The following is a 10,284-nucleotide window of genomic DNA, read 5'->3' as shown; positions in this document are numbered from 1 at the left end:
CAGTTAATAATTGTAATGATAAGGCTTCGCTGTACCATTGTTTGAGTGCCCTTGAGAAAAAAGGAATTGCAGATTCGGTAGCGTTGTGGTTGTGTCACGACACCTACGGAAGGTGGCGCCCCTCCTCGCCCGGGCGGCGCTCGGCGGTCGTCGTCGCCGGCCTACTAGCTACCATCGATTTATGTTTCACATTCTGTTAGTTAGGCCTAGGTTAGTTGCGCACCTGTTTTGTGTTAGTTGTTAGTGGGGAAGGGTATTTAGGCTAGCTAGTTAGGTTTGTTGTTTGTGCGGGATTGTTCGTTTGTCAGGGTGTGTTTTTGTTATGAGGTTCTGTATTTTGCCTTTTGGAGTTACGTTATTCGTTTTGGGCTGCGTCCCTGGTTACGTTCTTTTAAGGGTGGTGCGTTTCTTTCTGCACACCTTGCACTCCATACCTTTTTCATATTTTCCGTGTGGATATTTTATTAAATTCATTCACGGAATCGTTCTGTCTCCTGCGCCTGACTCCACCTCTCCTGAATCCACAAGCCACCCGTTGTGACAGGTTGCCACATTACTACAGCGACAATGGCTTTGTCAACCAGGTCAAAGGATCTGACCCATATTACCAGCGCAACATTATTATTTTTAATCTTCCTGTAGTACAGGGTTTCCTAAACTAGGCCCCTAGCACTACACAGCTGATTCAAATAATCAAAGCTTGATGAGTTGGTTATTTGAATCAGCTGTGTAGAGCTAGGGCAAAAAAACTAAATGTGCACCCAAGGGGGCCCCAGGTCAGAGTTTGGGAGAACCTGCTATAGCAGATTGCCGGGACCATTTTACATCCATAATAAACCATGTCGTGGACGGTTGTTAACCATTTGTTTACACTTTGTTCAGTCGTGTTACCTCATTGGCTAGCTATCTAACTTTAGCAGTTTATCCAAAAACTTGGGGGCACAGAAAGAATGTAAAAGGGATAGCTTATTCAGGAGATCACAGCATTGCAATGACTGAATGACACATCTCTTGCATGTCATCGTCACAAAGCTGACCTTTGTAAAGAGACAGTAACATTTTCAATGGAAAAATTGTGCTTTTACACAATGCAGAAACCTAATATTCCACAAATGACTTAGTCATATCAATGACAGGTATTTTTATAATAAACAAATGTCTTTACAGTGCTTCATATTAGTTTCTAGGGCAAAACATCTGCTTATGGTGCTCCTAAATTTCATGTGGTGCTCCTAAATTTCATGTAGTGCTCCTAGCTTTTTAAAGTTGAGCGCACCAGTGCTACCAATGACATTTTTTTATTTAGTGCCCTGCATGGTAGAGTACTAGAAAATTGGACAATAGTTGGAAAGGCTATCTAACTGATTATCTATCTTTACTGGCTATCTAACAAGCCGATTTAATAAAAGTGAATCTGAATCTGCCCATCACAGGAGGTGGGTTCAACAGCAGCTGAATGTGTGGATGTGGAGTTCAAATGATTAATTCTGACTTCCTTTTACCATTATCATCTGAGCCCTGGATGGGTCCTTTGTCTCTGCCTAGGGGCTGAGGGCAGAGGTCTGACACACATAATAGGGACAGTCTGACGCTGCTGGGACACTGTGGTGTGGGGAAGAAACATCAGCTAGATATCCCTGGGGCATTCTCACCTTCTGTTAACCCTTTCATAAAGATAAAGACAGACGGCCAGGGACATCAGCATGTCTGGCTGACTCAGTGTCTACCATGTCTACCATGCTGGTCTATGTCTAATTCTATGTCTATGTCTGTTCCCGAGTGGCGCAGTGGTCTAAGGCACTGCATCTCAGTGCAAGAGGCGTCACTGCAGCCCCTAGTTCCAATCCAGACTGAATCACATCCGGCCGTGATTGGGAGTCCCATAGGGTGGTGCACAATTGGCCCAGCGTTGTCCGGGTTTGGCCGGGGTAGGCCGTCATTGTAAATAAGAATGTGTTCTTAACTGACTTGCCTAGTTAAATAAAGGTTAAATAAAATCAAAATCAATAAAAATCATGATGATAGGACATAGTCTAGTTAGTCACTGGTTCTATACAGATGGACTAAAACTAGACATAGAAGAACATGGTAGACTTGTATAGTCTAAAATGAGTTAAAGGATGTATGTCCATGGACATCTGGGTCTCAAGGGGTCTAGTCTGGGTTCGTGTATCAAGGGCTCCGGTTTTGACTTTATATCTCTTCAGACACACAGAGTCACTGGTTTTATTACACATACAGATCAACTAGACTAGACATATATTAGCATATAAGTGGTGAATGACCTAGACATGGAAATAGAATTAGACATAGACCAGCATGGTAGACACTTTGTGAGTCAATGAGTCAGCCAGACATGCTGATGTCCCTGGCCGTCTGTCTTTATCTATATGAAAGGGTTAACAGAAGGTGAGAATGCCCCAGGGATATCTAGCTGATGTTTCTTCCCCACACCACAGTGTCCCAGCAGCGCCAGACTGTCCCTATTATGTGTCTCAGACCTCTGCCCTCAGCCCCTAGGCAGAGACAAAGGACCCATCCAGGGCTAGGGGCCAGTCCCTCTCTCGCCCTGCCTGCTGTCCAGCCTCCCTCTCTCTGCCTTTCCCTCTGTATCTGTCTCTGTCTGTCTCTCTCTTCCTGCCTGCTAGCCATCCTCCCTCTGTCTCTGCCTTTCTCTCGGTCTCTCTCCCTTTTTTCATCTCCTTCTACCAGGTTCTCTCCCGCTCTCCCTGGCTTTCACTCTCCCTCTACATCCCTCCCTGGCTTTCACTCTCCTTCCCAGTCTTCTGTGAGCCCAGTCCCCACTCCCCCTCCTCTCCATTTGAATATCAACAGAGCCGGCCCTGTGTTGTTACTCCTCCACCTATCAGGCTCAACGACTTTCAATGACAGACAGAGGCTATGTCCCAAATGGCATCCTATTCCCTAAATAGTGCACTACTTTTGACCAGAAAAGTAGTGCGCTATATAGGGAATAGTATCCCATTTGGGATGCAGTCAGACAACGCCTGTGGAATGTATTGTTTGGCCTGCGCTGCCTCGTTCTGTAGTGATAAGGTACAGACAGTTTGGCTCCTTTGGAAGGGAGAGGAGAGCGGAGGGTAAAGTGGAGTAGGGGAGGATATGAGAGAGGAGGGAAGAAGACCGGACAGGGGGAGAGTACAGGTGAGAAGAGGGGTAAGGAGAGGAGGTATAGAAGAGAGGAGGAAAGTAGGAGAGGAGAGAGGAGAACGCTCCATACCTGGGGCTTCCAGAGGCCAGCAGACAGAGAAGTAGACGAGCCCCTCACACCTGAAACACACCTGAACATCTACCTGAAACGTACCAATAATAAAATAAATGTTGTTTTGTGTGGAAAGTTATTTTTTTCTTTTTTTTTCTTTCTAATCTGCTTCTAGCTGCATTCCACTCTGTCTGCGTGGGGTCTGTAAAGCCTATTCCTTCTAAGCCATGTAACAGTGGGAACAGAGAGTCCTACAGTCAAGATATGGACCCAGTCAGTCAGTCTGTGTTCTGGGGGCGCTGGTCTGAAATGCATCCCAAATGGCACCCTATTCCCTATAATGCAATACTTATTACCAGGGCCAATAGGGAATATGGTTCCATTTGGGATACACGCCTGGTCTGACTCTGACTGGCATAAGGCTGAGCCAAGTATGTAGTCTGCTCTGCAGGCAGGGAAAGGGAGGGAGAAGGGAATGAGAGAGGGGAGTTGCTGGAACCAGGCCAAACATAAGCCAATCCTGGACCAGCTTGTTTGTGTCTGCTTCCCAGGAAACACTGGGGCCAGTGCAAGGGTGTCTGGATTGGGCTCTATAGTGTGTTTACCTGACCATATTAGTCTGAAGCCAGTTTGCTAGATAAGTTCTTACAAAACAACATTGACAGCAAGCCATGCAAGCAACAAGGGACTGATCTAGATAGCTGTTTTGAATGCATTGTATACCTAATGATAGCTAGCCAGACGAAGCACTGGCTGATACGGAGTATCATATGAACACACAGGGTCCATAGCCCATATGCCAGCCACAGACCGATACCCCCATACCCACAACTGTTATTGTGTTGAGTGGACACAATGAAGACTATAATACTATCCTGTTAGTGAATGGACCCAGCCTGTCCCTGACCACAGCATAAAGGAGGATAAAAGAAAAGTGTATTTCAGTGATTAGTGTGTGGCCCAAGCGTCACCCTGTGAACTGGTGGGATATGATGAGATATCACTGTATTATTGATTATTATACAGGCCTGCCTGCTGCATTTCTTGGATGGGCTAGGTAGGGCTTGGCTTGGCTGGTTTGTTGGTTGAAAGAGAGACTTTCTGGCTGGCCTCTTGTTAATAGTAGGAAGAACAGTATCTGTTACTGGGCATGAGCAGGGTAGGTATTGATATTTTAATTAAATCACAATGGATTAGTTCTCATGAAACTGCTGCCTGTGTTAGCTGCGGAGTTATTGCAATGTCTCTAGCTAATAATCTATGTTGTGCTAGCTAGCAAATATGCTAACATTAGCTAGCTAGCCAAGCATTTGGCTATGGGCTGGCACTGGCAGTATGGTATTATGGAAAGTTAATTAAATAGTTTCTTCGTCATCTTGCTAAGCAGTTATCTAGCTGTGGCTATCTGGCTAGTATCAACAAGAGTTTTCTACAAAATAACAACATTAGCGCAGCTAGCTAGCTAACTTTGGAATCTAGACCAATCTTGACCATTTGTATTTTTACCCATGAACTAGCTAAGCAACATACACAGACATGCATTGTCAAACAAAACTACTGCCACCTTCTGTTTTGGAGTATTTTAATAAGGCTGAGTAGCTGACGACTTGAAGGTCTTTGCTATGTGAATACTAAAGAGATTGACTGCCGACACTGTTCAGAGGTGCTAAGTACTGTCGGCAGGCAAACGTTTGACAATCCTACCACTGTGTCTGAACTATAACCTTAGCAACCCTTAAGCAACCCCTCCGGTCATCCTTAACGAGCGTTCTCTCTCACTTGATGTCCCCTGAAATCAAAGATGGGGTGTAGCTTTCAGGGAGTGGGCTAGGTGAAGCTAGGAGAGCCAAGTAACTGAGGCTAAATGGGTGCATGCACGCACATAGATATACAGTGCCGTCAGAAAGTATTCACACCCGTTGACTTTTTCCACATTTTGTTCTTACAAAGTGGGATTAAAATGGATTCAACTGTCTACACAAAATACGCTTATGTTAAAGTGGAAGAAAAATGTGAACATTTGTAAAAAAAAAAAAAAATTTTAAATGTACTAACTAAAACACTCACACCTTCATTAGATAAGTATTCAACACCCTGAGTTAATGCATGTTAGAATCACCTTTGGCAGCGATTACAGCTGTGAGTCTTTTGGGGTAAGATTCTAAGAGCTTTCCACACCTGGATTGTGCAACATTTGACCATTATTCTTTTCCAAATTCTTCACGCTCTGTCAAATTGGTTGTTCATCATTGCTAGACAACAATTTTCAGGTCTTGACATAGATTTTCAAGCAGATTTAAGTCAAAACTGTAACTCGGCCACTCAGGAACTTTCATTGCCTTCTTGGTAAGCTACTCCAATGTAGATTTGGCCTTTTGTTTTAGGTTATTGTCCGTCCTGCTGAAAGGTGAATTAATCAAATCAAATTTAATTTGTCACATACACATGATGTTAATGCGAGTGTAGCGAAATGCTTGTAAAAAAAAATAAAATAAATCCCAGTGTCTGGTGGAAAGCAGACTGAACCAGGTTTTCCTCTAGGATTTTGTCTGTTTAGCTCCATTCTATTTCTTTTTTATCCTGAAAAACTCCCCAATCCTTAACGATTACAACCATACCCATAACATGACTCATCCACAACAATGCTTGAAAATATGGAGTGGTAATCAGGAATGTGTTGTATTGGATTTGCCCTAAACATAACACTTTGTATTCAGGACAAAAAGTGAATTGCTTTGCCACATGTTTTGCAGTATTACTTTAGTGCCTTGTTGCAAACAGGATGCACGTTTTAGAATATTCTGTACAGGCTTCCTTCTTTTCACTCTATCAATTAGGTTAGTATTGTGGAGTAAGTACAACAACATTCCACAGTGTTGTTGATCCATCTTCAGTTTTCTCCTATCACAGCTATTCAACTCTGTAACTGTTTTAAGTCACCATTGGCCTCGTGGTGAAATCCCTGAGTGGCTTCCTTCCTCTCCGGCACCTTAGGAAGGACGCCTGTATCTTTATAGTTACTGGGTGTATTGATAATTAATAACTTCACCATGTTCAAAGGGATATTCAATGTCTGCTTTTTATTTTTACCCATCTACCAATAGGTGCCCTTCTTTGCGAGACATTGAAAAACCTGCCTGGTCTTTGTGGTTTAATCTGTGTTGGAAATTCGCTGGACCTTAAGATAATTGTATGTGTGGGGTACAGAGATGATGTGGTCATTCAAAAATCATGTTAAATACAATTATTGCACACAGAGTGAGTCCATGCAACTCATTATGTGTCTTGTTAAGTGACCTGAATGTATTTAGGCTTGCCATAACACAGGGGTTGAATACTTATTGACTCAAGACATTTCAGCTTTTCAGTTTGAAATAATTTGTAAAAAAAAAAATATATATATATATATATATAAAAAAAAAGAATTCCACTTTGCCATTATGGAGTATTTTGTGTAGGCCAGTGACAAAAAAAATCTAAATTTGGTCAATTTTAAATTCAGCCTGTAACACAACAAAATGTGTCAAAAGTCAAGGGGTGGTGTGAATACTTTCTGAAGGCACCACAACTTCCCCCTGATTGAGTGAGTCTGTAATATTCCTTTCATACGAAGATGTTTTTCCGACAACTTTACCATACTGTCAACTATTTTCCGCATTTTTGTTGTATCTGAGAGGTATTGTTGGTATCAAAGCCAAAACATTTATTTACGCGTAACGACCTAGTAAAAATTTTGTTAAACTTCTGCCTACGGTTTAGTATGATATGTACCGTAAATTCCGGACTATAAGCCGCAACTTTTTTCCCAACTTTGAACCTCGCGGCTTAAACAATGACGTGGCTAATATATGGATTTTTCCCGCTTTCAATTTTTTTTTCTCCAAAAAAACACATTCTGTGACGTTCTCAGTTTTTTGGCGGCATCAAGCTTTCATTAGACCAATGAAATTGCCGAACGGGTTAAGGTCAAACAACTTTTTTGTTTACTGTTTAGATTAAATCCAGCGCTCTCAAACTTCCCATCATTCTGATTACGGTAGTCATTTTGTCAGCCTCATCATGGCAAAGACACGGAGAAATGCATATGATGCAGCTTTCAAGTTGAAGGCGATTGATCTGGCTGTTGGAAAAGTAAATAGAGCTGCTGCACGGGAGCTTGGTCTAAATGAGTCGATGATAAGACGTTGGAAACAGAAGCGTGAGGAATTGACTCAGTGCAAAAAGACAACTAAAGCTTACTGCAATTTTTTTGTTACAAGCCGTGTTTCGTTAAAGCCTATTTATTTTTGTTACAAGCTGTGTTTCGTTAAAGCCTATTTATTTTTGTTACAAGCCGTGTTTCGTTATAGCCTGTGTAAAGTTAATTTGTTTCAATGTACCGGTAGGCACCTGCGGCTTATAGACGTGCGGTTTATTTATGTTCAAAATAATATTTGTTTTTTAATTCAGTGGGTGTGGCTTATATTCAGGTGCGCTTAATAGTCCGGAAATTACGGTAGCCGTAAATGCTGAGGAGGCATTGGCACACGCTACGCTGTTAAACTCTTGATGGTTGCTAGGTAGCCCCAGGTAACCATCCTCCTGCCAGTTCTAAACTTTGCAAGGCATGTCACTTCTATCTCTTCTCTTAGCCCACCACTAAGCATGCAATGTTTTCTTAACCACAACTGGATGGATCCATAAAGAATTACTGTGGGAATAAATATCACAGAATGACGAAAATATTGGAATAAAGTAGGCTAATGCAATTGAAGGCATGTCATTAAATTGTTGCATACTGAAACTCCCTAAGTTATCCAATCGTTGCAATAAATTTTAAGGAATAGCCTACCCACATGTGGTCAACTAGATGATCATTTCAGCATCGTTTTGATTGGGACAGCGGTCGGGAGTAGGCCCATGGGACCCATGTTGTCCAAAAAGTTATACTTTTGAATCATATGTCCATAGAACAGTCTTCAAAGAGTCTTGATGATCATCCAGGTGCTTTTTGGCAAACTTGAGTCAACAAAACTGCATTCCACAGTAAGAACATCTTATCAACGGTCAAGCATGGTGGTGGTAGCGTGATGGTTTAGGAATGCTTTGCTGCATCAGGACCTGGACAACTTGCCTTAATAGAGGAACCGGCTCTGTATTAGAGAATTCTACAGGAGAATGTCAGGCCATCCCTCTGTTAGCTGAAGCGCAGCTGGGTCATGCAGCAAGACAATGATCCAAAACACACAATCAAGCCTACATGAAAATAGCTAAAAAGCATCACATTTGAAGTTTTGGAATGGCCTAGTCAAATTCCAGACCTAATTCCAATTGAGATGTTGTGGCAGGACTTGAATCGAGTAGTTCGTGCTTGAAAACCCACAAATGTCGCTGAGTTAAAGCAGTTCTGCATGCAAGAGTGGGCCAAAATTCCTCTGCAGTGATGTAAGACTGATCAACAACTACAGGAAGCATTTGGTTGCAGTCATTGCAGCTAAAGGTGGCACAACCAGTTATTTAGTGCAAGGAGGCAATTACTTTTCACACAAGGGAATTGGGTAACTTTAATAAAACAAGTATCCATTGTTTTGTTCTTTGTCAAATCAGGTTCCCTTTATCTAATATTAGGTTTTGATTGAAGATCTGATGACATTCAGTGTCAAAAATATGCAAAAATACAGAAAATCAGAAAGGCAGCAAGTACTTTTTCACAGCACTGTTAAGTATCTTCAGTTTATGGTTTCCAGTGTTCCAGTTAGGTCAATGGAGGGCTGAACACATTTAACTGGGCCTGTTTAAAGGTCAGAGGCCACCTAAGTACCTCAGCAACTAGACTGGTACAGATGGGTTTGACCAGTTTTTGCTTGTAGCTAGCTAGCTCATGTCCTGACTGGCTGTCACCAACCGGCTGTAGATACTGACTCTTTTGTGTTGTCATCTGTAAGGAATACCAGGGAGTTATAGACACTGAATCCAACATTTCTCTGGTCATATACAGTACCAGTCAAAAGTTTGGACACATCTACTCATTCAAGTTTTTATTTTTATTTTTTTAAACTATTTTCTACATTGTAGAATAATAGTGAAGACATCAAAACTATTAAATAACATATATGCAATCATGTAGTAACCAAAAAAGTGTTAAACAAATCAAAATATATTTTAGATTCTTCAAAATATCTACCCTTTCCCTTGATGACAGCTTTGCACACTCTTGGCATTCTCTCAACCTGCTTCACCTGAAATGCTTTTCCAAGTCTTGAAGGAGTTCCCACATATGCTGAGCACTTGTTGGCTGCTTTTCCGTCATTCTACGGTCCAACTCATCCCAAACCATCTCAATCGGGTTGAGGTCGGGTGATTGTGGAGGCCAGGTCATCTGATGCAGCACTCCATCACTCTCCTTCTTGGTCAAATAGCCCTTACACCGCCTGGTGGTGTGTTGAGTCATTGTCCTGTTGACAAACAAATGATAGTCCCATTAAGCGCAAACCAGATAGGATGGCATATCGCTGCAGAATGCTGTGGTAGCCATGCTGGTTAAGTGTGCCTTACATTCTAAACACTGACAGTGTCACCAGCAAAGCACCCCCACACCATCACACCTCCTGCTCCATGCTTCACGGGGGAAACCACACATGCAGAGATCATCCATTCACCTACTCTGCGTCTCACAAAGACACGGCAGTTAGAACCAAAAATCTCAAATTTGGACTCATCAGACCAAAGGACAGATTTCCAACAATCTAATGTCCATTGCTTATGTTTCTTGGCCGAAGCAAGTCTCTTCTTCTTATCGGTGTCCTTTAGTAGTGGTTTCTTTGCAGCAATTCGACCATGAAGGCCTGATTCACGCGGTCTCTGAGCAATTGATGTTGAGATGTGTCTGTTACTTGAACTCTTTGAAGTATTGATTTGAACTGCAATTTCTGAGTCTGGTAACTAATGAACTTATCCTCTGAAGCAGAGATCTTCCTTTCCTGTGGCGGTCATCATGAGAGCCAGTTTCATCATGGGGAAAGGGAAAGGGGGGATACCTAGTCAGTTGTACAACTGAATGCTTTCAACTGAAATGTGTCTTC

The 10,284-nt window shown here is 42.3% G+C and overlaps 1 protein-coding gene across 3 annotated transcripts in view; it reads left to right on the top strand.

The window, feature by feature from the left end:
- Window positions 1–10,284, top strand: part of LOC115159100 (dymeclin-like) — a 156,484-nt gene that overhangs the window by 143,144 nt on the left and 3,056 nt on the right. The window lies entirely within an intron of this gene.

The sequence above is a fragment of the Salmo trutta genome, chromosome 23 (genome assembly GCF_901001165.1).
Source record: "Salmo trutta chromosome 23, fSalTru1.1, whole genome shotgun sequence".
Lineage (NCBI taxonomy): Eukaryota > Metazoa > Chordata > Actinopteri > Salmoniformes > Salmonidae > Salmo > Salmo trutta.
The sequence above is the reverse complement of the archived record's forward strand: the minus strand, read 5'-3'. Positions and strand labels throughout refer to the sequence as shown.